The sequence below is a fragment of the Mus musculus genome, chromosome 14, assembly GCF_000001635.26.
Source record: "Mus musculus strain C57BL/6J chromosome 14, GRCm38.p6 C57BL/6J".
Classification (NCBI taxonomy): domain Eukaryota; kingdom Metazoa; phylum Chordata; class Mammalia; order Rodentia; family Muridae; genus Mus; species Mus musculus.
In genome coordinates this window covers 56,273,696-56,284,716 of record NC_000080.6, presented here as the reverse complement: position 1 = coordinate 56,284,716, position 11,021 = coordinate 56,273,696, and the positions used below count along the sequence as shown (strand labels likewise).

At 42.3% G+C, this 11,021-nt stretch overlaps 1 pseudogene; it reads right to left on the bottom strand.

The window, feature by feature from the left end:
- Positions 1–7,759: 7,759 nt before the first annotated feature.
- Gm48200 lies at positions 7,760–8,963 on the bottom strand (annotated as a pseudogene).
- Positions 8,964–11,021: the final 2,058 nt, after the last annotated feature.

Sequence of the window (11,021 nt, the reverse complement as noted above, 5' to 3'; positions counted from 1 at the left end):
TTGCATAAAAAAGTTAGAATAATTCATATGCGAAATGTCTTTCAAACATCCATAGGAAGTGCTGCTAGAGGTGGTAGGACTTGCATTAAGTTTCAATCAAAGGCAGATAACAGGTTCCAGGCAAGCTGAATGACCACACAGCCCACACAGCTGCAGCTTAGAGAAAAGAAAGGTGACATTTCCTGGTGATCTCAAGTAACCCTACATGGCTCCAAGACCAAATGGGAAGCCAATGACAGTTTCAGACTCAGTCCTCTGAGTCACCCCTGTCCCCAACACACACACACACACACACACACACACACACACACACACACACACACCACACACTTTTGGCACCTAAGAAAGTTTTGCTTTCTTGTATTTGTAGGAAATTGAAAGCTACTAACATGTTTTTAGAATGCTGAAGTTATAAATGAGAGCTAGCCACACACTTGACTTAGGCACCCTATTTCTGTTGAGGTGAAGGCTGTAATGAGAGGGCCCAGAGTTTTTCTTTCTCCTAGAAGCTCCAGGGGCAGACTGAACCTCTGCCATCCATCTGCTGTTAGATTATTTATTATTTTATGTGCATTATATACCACATGTATGTCTGGCGCCTGTGATCTGTGAAGATCAGAAGAGGGCACTGAGTCCCTGGACCTAGAGTTAGGGATGTTTGTAAGCCACCATGTGGGTTCTGGGATCTGAACCTGCAAGAGCAACAAGTGCTGTTAGCCACTAAGCCATCTCCTTATTAACTAGCTTTAAAAAGAGTCAAACAATCAGATTAAAAAAATTGAGGATTTGACTCTGGCAACTGGTAACTGGCATGAGGAAAGTGAAAGTGAAAGGCAGCAAGAGAGAGAGAGAGAGAGAGAGAGAGAGAGAGAGAGAGAGAGAGAGAGAGAGAGAGAGAGAAGAAACACCAGGCAAAGGAAGGGATGGGATATATAGGCATAGGCAATGAGTTATGCAGAATTTGCAAGGCTTCTGAGATACCCTACTTTAAATGATTAGCAATAGTGATATAGGGGTACAGGGAAAGGATAATTCTAGATATGAGGATAAAAATCATCTGGTCCCCTATATTTCCATGGAAACTCATGGGGTTTTCCAGGCAAAGTATCCCATGGAAGGCCTGGGGGCATGGAGAAGAAAGAGTGAAGTGAGCTAATATTCAACTCCTATGGCAACTTCCCGCAAAGTTTCAACACATCTTGGATACTCAGAAGACCTCTGAGATGGAGCCCTGTGAAGAAAGGGCATGACTAACAAGACCACCAAGAGAAGCAGATATTGCCTGGGGGCCCCCTGGGGGGATGTACCAAGGGATGGCCGCTGGAGAAGGAAGGAAAGATGATCTCTATGGCCACAGTTCATCCGCTAGCCCCAGGACTCTGGCACTGGCTGTCCTCACTATGTCTTATTTCTGTGTTGTCCTGAGAGACAAAGCCAATAATGGGGGGGGGGGCGCAGAAAAGAACAGCTGTTGCTCAGGGTTATAGGCCATGTGGACAGTAGCTATGAGAAGTGAGGCTATTACACAGCAAAGCATCGTGGGTGACTGTTGCCTTTCATTTTGTTTGCTTCCCAACTTAAAAATAGGAGGAGGGCAGCAGGAGAGATGACTCAGTAGTTAAGAGCACTGGTTGCTCTTTCAGAGGACCAGAGTTCAATTCCCAGGACCTACATGCCAGCTCACAACCATTTGTAACTCCAGTTCCATAGATTCATAACCTCTTCTGACCTCTAAGAGCCCCAGGCACACACATGCAAAGCCATATCTATCTATCTATCTATCTTTATTAGTGTTTAAAAGGTGGCTTACCCCATGCTAAGCCTTCAGAAACCCCACTTTCACTTGATATTTTAAAATAACTGCATTTTAAAGAAGGCTGCCCATATTCTGAATTTCAAACACATTGTTAAAATTTTTAGTCTATTATTTATGAAACTTCCTCCAGAGAAACTAATCACTGACCTATGTTTGAGATTTACTTCAGTTGACACATGTGAATACAGTGCTTTCATTTTACCAGTTTATCTCCTATGAAAATAAGAGTTCATTCTTAACACAGCTTACTTGTTTCCAGTCTTTACTTCTAGAACAGTTGCAGGCAGTTTCTTGAATGGGTGTCTGTGTGTGGCATGCACATTGCAATGCAGGGCCTTCAATACTGGTGAGGTTCATGATTGCTTCCAAAATCCGTTAACCCCTTGAGATTGGTCTTCCAGGAAACATCTTCCAAGCCTCTTAATTTAAAGTTGAGTTGACTGTCTTCCATAATTAATATCTTTTAAAAGTATTTCCTTTCACCAGGAAGATCTTCTAATATTATCTCTGAATCCAAACTTGCTTTGACATTTAATGGTGCCTTTGTTGAACAGAAGATTCAAGTGTTAAAAGACCTAAATTCATTAACATATTCCTATTGTTTTTGAACTCATATGTTTGATGGAAAACAGAAGGAGTCATGATTTGGCATGACTCCTCGTGATTTTTTTTATAAGACTCAAGCACTCCAGAGCATCAGTACATGTGAGCCTCGACCTGGGTGACCAGGTCAGAGAACACTTCTCATGGTCATGTATATTTTTGCATAACTGTCAAACACTTACTTCCCAGGAAAATTTTGATGACCCTATGAAAAGGTCAGGCTAACCTATCATCCTGTCTTGTGCTTTCTTTTCTTCAGAATGCTTGCTGTCATTAATAAGCATGTGTGTGTGTGCATTCTGGTCTCAAGAGGAAAAACACATTAGTGCTTGCCACTTGGGTCCCAGCGTTTTATACAACAGCAGGTACAGAGAACTCAGTGTATTGCTTGAGTGAAAAAAAAAAGTTGCCCCAAGTCAGACGTCCCATCTCCACCTGTGCCGTGAAAGCCTGTCCCTGAGACTCATTCTCCAGAGTTGTTATAATTTGGCTTCTCCAGAATCAGCACGCAGAATGGAAAATTTCAAAATGAGCAAGAAGTATACCCTTGTCTGTGGTCACAGGCTCACAGTGATCCCCCTCTCTGAGGCTCCAGCTGTGGCTATGACCTTAAAAAGTCAATGGCTCTTTTGATGAAGTAAACCCCCGAATGGTGGTTTATGGTTACAGAATTTCATTTATGGTTCTTGACTAATTAAATGAATTTTCAGCCACACTTCACTCCCCAGCCCCAGTAGTTTGTATTTTTTTCTCTAACACATTTTCAGGGAAGTACTTTTGTATTATTATTATATTTAAAGTACTGAAAGAACTTTCAAAAATATTGATTGTTTGAGCCACGGAAATGCCTACTATTTATCTAGAAGCCGTAATACTGAGGATTTTAAATATATTGGCCTTCTGCCCAGACATTCCCATCATCAGCCTATTTCACTTTTCCCTTAATTATCATTTACACCTCCCCCCTTCCTGCTATCCAGAGTTCAAGTTGGAACTCGATGTCAGATGCTGGCACTGATATGGAACACCAGACTGTGATTACAGTCGTTTTATGTGAGACTGGGGAAACTGGGATGGAAATTACACGAAAAGAAGGGGGTTAGCCAAGAACTGTGGTACATGCCTCAATCCCAGCACTCAGAAAGCTGAGGCAGGAGGATCTGGAATTCAAAGACAGACTGGACTATACCACAAGTTCCAGGCTAGCCTGAGCTATTTAGTAAGATCCTGCCTCAGAAAAGCACACAAAGAGGGAGTTGGTGGGATACTAAAGGATAAAAAAGTTCATATAAAATGATAACACAAGGTGACATGATTACTCTTAAAAGAGCACGTAGGAAGGAGGCTGGGCATTGTGTATGTGGAAAATTACTACATATTTAAAATAGACAAAGGGGATAAATCATATGCCAGATACTAAGTCATTGATAAAGTCAGAAAAACTCAGAGCTGCAGTGTTTCCTAGCCCCTATATCTTCAGAGTCAGAGAAATGCAAAAGCACTTTGGTGACAAGGTACTTCTAAACAGCCCTCCCCAGCCCAACGCCATGGAGAGTCTCAGAGGCTCTGGGAAGGTGCTCTCTTCTGGTCCTTAGTCTCCTCTGTCTTCTGAATGTCCCTAAGTCACTTTGGAAGTATTGGGGCTTTCCTACCATCCTCTCCTTTCTGTTTTGTGCCACTTGCTGCCCTTCCCATCATTTCCTCAGGTCCAGAAAGCTCTGTCTGCTCCATGTGTGCAAGTTGTTCAGGCGAACATGACAGTTTTTATCACACAGTCATAAAACAGGGGACAGAGCATGAGACAGGGCACAGGGAGAGTCCACTTCTCTGAGGCTCATGGTTTTCTGTGGGGACTCAGGAGCACTGAGCCATGGAACTCCCTTTTCTAACAAAGTCTTGGTCAGTATAGACATTTCTTTCCGGGAGAGTCTGCTGTTGAAGGCACGGGTTGTGCTTCCCTTGGTGAGACTGACAATCTCTTCCAGAAGGACGTGTGCTGGCTTTACCAAGAGGATGCAAGGGGTAAAACCCCGAGCCACTTCCCAGACATTCATTGCAAAGAGAACAAGAAAAGGTAAAAGAAAGAAAGGAAGGAAGAAAGGAAGGAAGGAAGGAAGGAAGGAAGGAAGAAAGAAAGAAAGAAAGAAAGAAAGAAAAGAAAAGAAAAGAAATAAGGAAGGAAGGAAAGAAGGAAGGGGAAGGGAAGGAGGGAAGGGGAGGGGAGGGGAGGGAAGCGAAGCGAAGCGAAGCAAAGCAAAGCAAAGCAAAGCAAAGCAAAGCAAAGCAAAGCAAAGCAAAGCAAAGCAAAGCAAAGCAAAGCAAAGCAAAGCAAAGCAAAGCAAAGCAAAGCAAAAGTATGTTCAGGTATGGCAGCACACACCTTTAGTCCTAGCACTCAGGAGGCAGAGGCAAGCAGATCTCTGCGACTTCAAGACCCACTTTGTAGATATAATGAAACTGTCTCAAAAAGAAAAGAAAGAAGGAAGGAAAAAAGGAAGAAAGGGAGGAGGAGGAGAGGGGGAAGAGAAAGAAGAAAAGACCTTCCATTCTAATCCCTGGTAAAACCATAGAGGAGAAAAATCTAGACTTTGAGGGGAGGATTCTGTGCAGAGGGTGGCTTGGTGGAAGAACATCCAAGAAGTTGTCTTGTTAGTACTTTATGAGAAGCCTCCCTGTGAGCATCAGCTTTCAGGCTGAGGTAAGGGAAGGAGAACCCCAGACTGCACCCTGCTACTTGATCCCACTTTGTTAGAAGGCAGAGCACTGGCAGAGATTAATATAATATTTTATGCAACCAGAGACACAGTTCTGTGGGGTACTGGTTAGTTCATATTATTGATCCTCCTATAGGGTTGCCAACCCCTTTAGCTCCTTGGGTACTTTCTCTGTCTCCTTCTTTAGGGGCCCTCTGTTCCATCCGATAGATGACTGTGATCATCCACTTCTGTATTTGCCAGGAACTGGCATAGGGTTGGGGAGCAGGCGGGGAGAGGGTATAGGGGACTTTGGGGATAACATTTGAAATGTAATGAAGAAAATATCTAATAAAAATGTATTTTAAAAAAAGGAATAGCCCTTACACTAGATGTTGGGGACCCTCATGGAGACTGAGTAGCATATGTGGGGGGTGGAGGATGAGAGAGTGTGGCAGGGTGTTGTGTCTGGCCATCGGACTACATGTTTGGGTTCTAGGCTGGAAAGGCATTTTGGAAACCCAGGAGAGAAGACGGGCTAGGTGACAAGAGAAAATGCTGTAGCTAAGACAGGCATTCTGATCAAAGCTCAATTTTTTATTTCTGACACTCAGTTATGAAGGAGGGGGAGGGACCCGATTCCCGCCAAATAATCTTGGAGTAAGGTTGCAGGTGAACACGTGATGGCTTGGGAACAGCAAAGCAGCTGGCTCCTGCAGTGGGCGTGGCAGAACGATTGAGCGGGAAGCTCCACCCCTGAGCAAGCAGGTTTCAGGCTGGGGGAGGGGAGACTACAGCAGGGGGCTCCATCCAGCCCAGGTATGCTCTTTGGCTTGTGGTTTAGACTCTGAGAGCTCTGGAATAATTTTTTAAAAGGCAGATCTTATGGTAAGATGCTTTAAAAAAGTGGTTTTCTGAAATTGGAAAAAAAAAAAAGATGGCTCAGTGTGCTCAGTGGAGAGAGCAGAACTAGAGTCACGTGATGACGGGTATGGGAGAGCAGCTGCCATTTGACCCAAGGTGGAACCACTATGGTCCAACCTTGACCCACCTCTGCTGTTGCTGTTAAAGGCTATGTTGTTCATGATCCATACTGCCACCAGCTGCTATGGTCAAGGAGGCTTCTTCTGCAGTGGTATTGATGACTGCAGACTCATAACTGAGAATGAGAGACATTAAAGGCTGCTGTGACAACTCCCCCGCCCCCTCCCCGCCAACAAAACAAAACAAAACAACCAGAAACAGTCCAGACAGAAGCTATTGAAGAGTCCTTTAAAACTGATAACAGTGTAGCTCTCTTCACTGTGCTCTTTATGGCTTCTGGGGGAGGGGGTCAGGTCAACGGGATGACTGGGATGGGGATGTGACTCAGTCTCTTTTTCTGCCCCTCTCCCTCTCCCCTCCTCATTCTATGAGTTGATACTTTGTCTATACTATGCTTTCTCTCCATGCTTGGACTTGAATGAACTAGCACACTATGAAGTGTGCAAATAGGTTCCCTGGGGTGGGGCAGAAGGGATTCTGGGAGAGTGCAGTCGCTCAGCCAGTTTATCCTAGTCCCACTGTCCAGGTGTCCACAGCTGAAACTTGGCCAATCCCCAAACATTCTTACTTCTGAAGTCTCTTAAACTCTGAATTTTACCTTTCCAAAATCTAAACGATTAGTTCTTGCTTAGTCTGTAGCTTTCATGCTAAATTAAATCTTTTGCTTTCAGATATTGGCTTTCATTCTCTTTTGGTGACTTCCCCTGCAACTGTTCTGGAGAGAAGCCATGAGCCGAGTGCCCAGGCTTGTTGGGAAATTTGCCTTCCTTCCAAACACCTTAGAAGCAGTGAGCAGCTGCAGCAACAGAACATGCCACATTACATTGCTCCATTCTCTTTCCCACTCTGCTTCTACCCAAGCTGTGCATCTCTCCAAAAAATATTATCTGATGCACCAGAGTTGAGGGATACCCAGAGGGCACCCCACCCTCTCAGAGGAGAAGAGGAGGGGGAAAGGAGGAGGGACTCTGGAACGGGGATGGGATGGGGCAGAGATTGGGATGTTAAAAAGAAATGTTCTGGAGACATTGTACCCTCTGCAGGTTCATCCTCCACCACCCTGCCATCTTTCTCTTTCTCTAGTATTACAAGAGTTTTTTATTTTTTAATAAAAAAATTGTATTTACTTAGAAGCACTCAGAATGTCAACAAAACAGCCACATTTTTTTTTTTTTTGCAATTACAGAGTGGTATTCAGTTAACAGAACAACAATTATCTTCGTATAAGCTGCATCAGAGACAACTGAAGATGAGAAAAATAAAACCGAAAAATACAACCAAAAGAAAAAAAAACCAAACTACTGTCCCCATATATAGCTAATTTGTGCTGTGCACCAACAAGAACCTGCTTTAAATTTGCATGCCAATTTACAACCCCCAGACTGTACCAGGCAAGGTTAGTGGCTATTGAAAATACCACCAGGACAGGGCTATCTAAAGACACATTCGGTAGTGTGTTAACTATACAAAAAAAGACACTGTACAGTTTAAAAACAAATCTTACACAGCCTTACATTTCAATTTATATTCTGTAAAAGGAGTGAGTTGTGTACATAGGGCTTAAATGCTTTACAGACAAGAAAAAAACTGTGCTAGAACCAACTTATTCACCATCATCTTCTTCATCTTCGTCTTCCTCCTCTTCTTCATCCTCTTCTCCTCATCTTCCTCTTCCTTCTTTTTCTTGCTCTTTTCAGCCTTGACCACCCCCTTTTTCACTGCATCAGGTTTTCCTTTAGCTCTGTAGACAGCAATATCCTTCTCGTACTTCTCCTTCAGCTTGGCAGCCTTCTTCTTTTTTTTTGTAATAAAAATATTTAGTGAAAACATTTTAACGCCCATAGATGGATTAAAAAATACAAATAACGTTTTATCATTTTGATATTCAGGTTATAACTGGCTCTACACACAGCCTTGGTTTATTCCCTAAAATCATACTGCAGTTATCTTTTGAAAAATTAAATGCCTTCATTAGTTATATTAATAGAGGTAAATATTTAAACAGTATACACTCCCTGGGTCTCTTTTAACAAAAAAAACTTAAAAGTCTTAGTGTAAGTTTAAAATTTTAATATTTATAAATTTAAAAATGTTACACGTGCTGAATGATAGCAGTGCTGACATTCTGTGACCATTTAACCACAGCTCACGGCATAGAGCTTCTTTCTTTGTACAGAGAATAAGATCACAATACCAGGATTTGCAATGTGTCATAATTTCGTGGTAAAAGACACCACATGAGAAAACCTGGGCTCAGAGCACACTTGAGGTCAGATTACCCCCACCCCCACCCCCCCACCCCCCCACCCCCAGTAGGTACATAGTGCAGCCTTCTTCTCACGGGGCTGCTTGTCATCCGCTGCAGTGTTGTTCCACCTCTCTCCTAGTTTCTTTGCAATACCACCAAAGGAGAAGCCAGGATGCTCGCCTTTGATTTTGGTGCGGTACTCAGAACAGAACAAGAAGGCCGAAGGAGGCCTCTTGGGTGCATTGGAGTCCTTGAACTTCTTTTTTGGTCTCCCTTTTCGGGGGGATGTAGGTTTTCATTTCTCTTTCATAACGAGCCATGTTGGCCTTTGCCATAGCTTCAAACTTCCCCCTTTCTTTAGCAGACAAGGTCTTCCACCTCTCTGAGCACTTCTTGGAGAATTCTGAGAAGTTGACAGAAGCATCCGGGTGCTTCTTCTTGTGCTCCTCCCGGCGGTTTGCACAAAGAATGCATATGAGGACATTTTGCCTCTTGGCTTCTTAGGATCTCCTTTGCCCATGTTTAGCTGATTTTCCTCCGCGAGGCACAGAGTCGCCCAGTGCCCAACCGGCTCGTGCTTGCCCTGGCGCTGTCTCGATGGAGCTCAATGTACTGCAATGGCTGTTGTGTTCAGGAGTTTTAAGACTAAAATTTTTTCTTTATACATCCATTTTAGTTACACAGTTTTAAAATAAGTTCCACTGTTATTTCATGCAAAACATTATATATCATATTAACTTCATTTGTATTTGTTACTTGAAACTGTGTTTCAACTTTTCTAAGATTATAGAGATTTTCTAGTTATCATTTTATTAATTTCACAACACAGGAAACATTTAAAAAACATTGTCTTTGGAATGCCTCAAGATTCATTTTATGGCTGAGTATGTAATCTGTGTTGTTGAATGTTTTTAAGGGTATCATGAGGCATTATCTGCATGGTGGGTGTCAAGTCCCAGCTGTTGGGTCCAGTGTATCAAATGTTGTTAGTTAAGTTTCAAGATAGGATAGATTTGGTTAGCTCCAACTTCTGTTTTACACGTTTTCTGGTCACATACTTAAAGGCATGGCATTCTAAATGACTATTTCTTCCTGATGAAAGGGAGTCTCTGTGTGAAATGACCCCTTACAGAAATGATCCTTACAGAAGAGTTTTCTTAAGGTCAGTTTTCTTTGATACTGATACACCTATGAGCATTTTTTTTTCTGTTTCCTCTCTTTATTTTTAGGTTTTTAGACCTTCTGCTCAAAGAACAGACTTGCTCTGCTTTTTTTATTGGTATGATGCCCTATAACTTTTAGCTAGGGCTTTTAGAGCACTTATACTAGATATAGTAATTGACTTGTTTCTCTTTCATCCACCTGACTTTATGTTTTGTGCTCATCATGATTTCTATGGAGAGGGTGTTTTTGTTTGTTTTCAAGTCCTCTGGGTCTTACAGCACTTTCGGCTTCATAGTAAAATTGAGAAGATACAAAGATGTTATCCATGGCCCCGGGCTACACATGTCATGTGCATAGCCTCCTCCATGGTCAGCATCCTTCCCCAGCAGTGTGGTTTTTGTTTTTGTTTTGTTTTTTGTTTTTTTACAGTGGACACAGATATTGACATAGCACCACAATCATGTAGCACCACACAGAACAGCCTCACTGCTCCCAAAAACCTACGCTCACTTTTTCATTGTTTCCTTCCCTTCCCACCACCCACTCCTGCCAACTATGTTATCCTTTACTGTCTCTGTATAGTTTTGCTTTTCAGTGTACTGAGAGTCTTAGCACACAGTCTTTTCAGAGACTGTCTTCATCTGACTCTTTTCCCTTGCCTTCATTTGGGTGGATTGTGTTTTTTCACTTTGCCTTTTTCTTTCCCTCCCCTTATTTGGAAGTCACATACTTTAATTAGTTACATTTCTTAAACTTATCAAAGTTAAAATTTAATCAAGGAACTCTGGACTTTTAACCCAACTCATTTTTTTTTCTGGACATTTATTTATTTAAGTCTATCCTTTTCTTAATGCCATTAGAAATTGTTTATACATTAGACATTTATAAACAAGGCTCATCTTCCTTCAGTGGTTTTTAGTTGCTTGAGTAGTTTTAGCTTTCTGCTTTGTACTCTAGTGATGCCTTCTGATAGTTCTTCGAGTTAATAATTATCCTTTCTGTTGTCTTCAATTTTGTTTTAATTATATAATTTTTATTATTTTTAAAGTTCTTTTTGCTCTCTCTCTCTCACTCTCTCTCAGTCTCTCTCTCTCTCTCTCTCTCTCTCTCTCTCTCTCTCTCTCTCTGTGTGTGTGTGTGTGTGTATAGCATGTATGTGCATGGTGCATGCATGGAAGTCAAAGGACAATCTTGAGTGTTCAGCCCCATCTTTATTTGAGGCAGGATGTATTTGTTGTTCACTGCTGTGTAATCCTAGTCTGGAGCCTATGGAATTATCCTGACTCAGCCCCCTATCTCACTGCGATTACAGGTGAACAACACCCAGATTTACATGGGTGCCTGGGATTCACACTCAGTCCACACACTTGTACAGCAAGTGGTCTTACCCACAGAGACATTGACCCATGCTCATATTTGTTATTTAAGAACCTGTGGGGCTGGTGAGATGGCT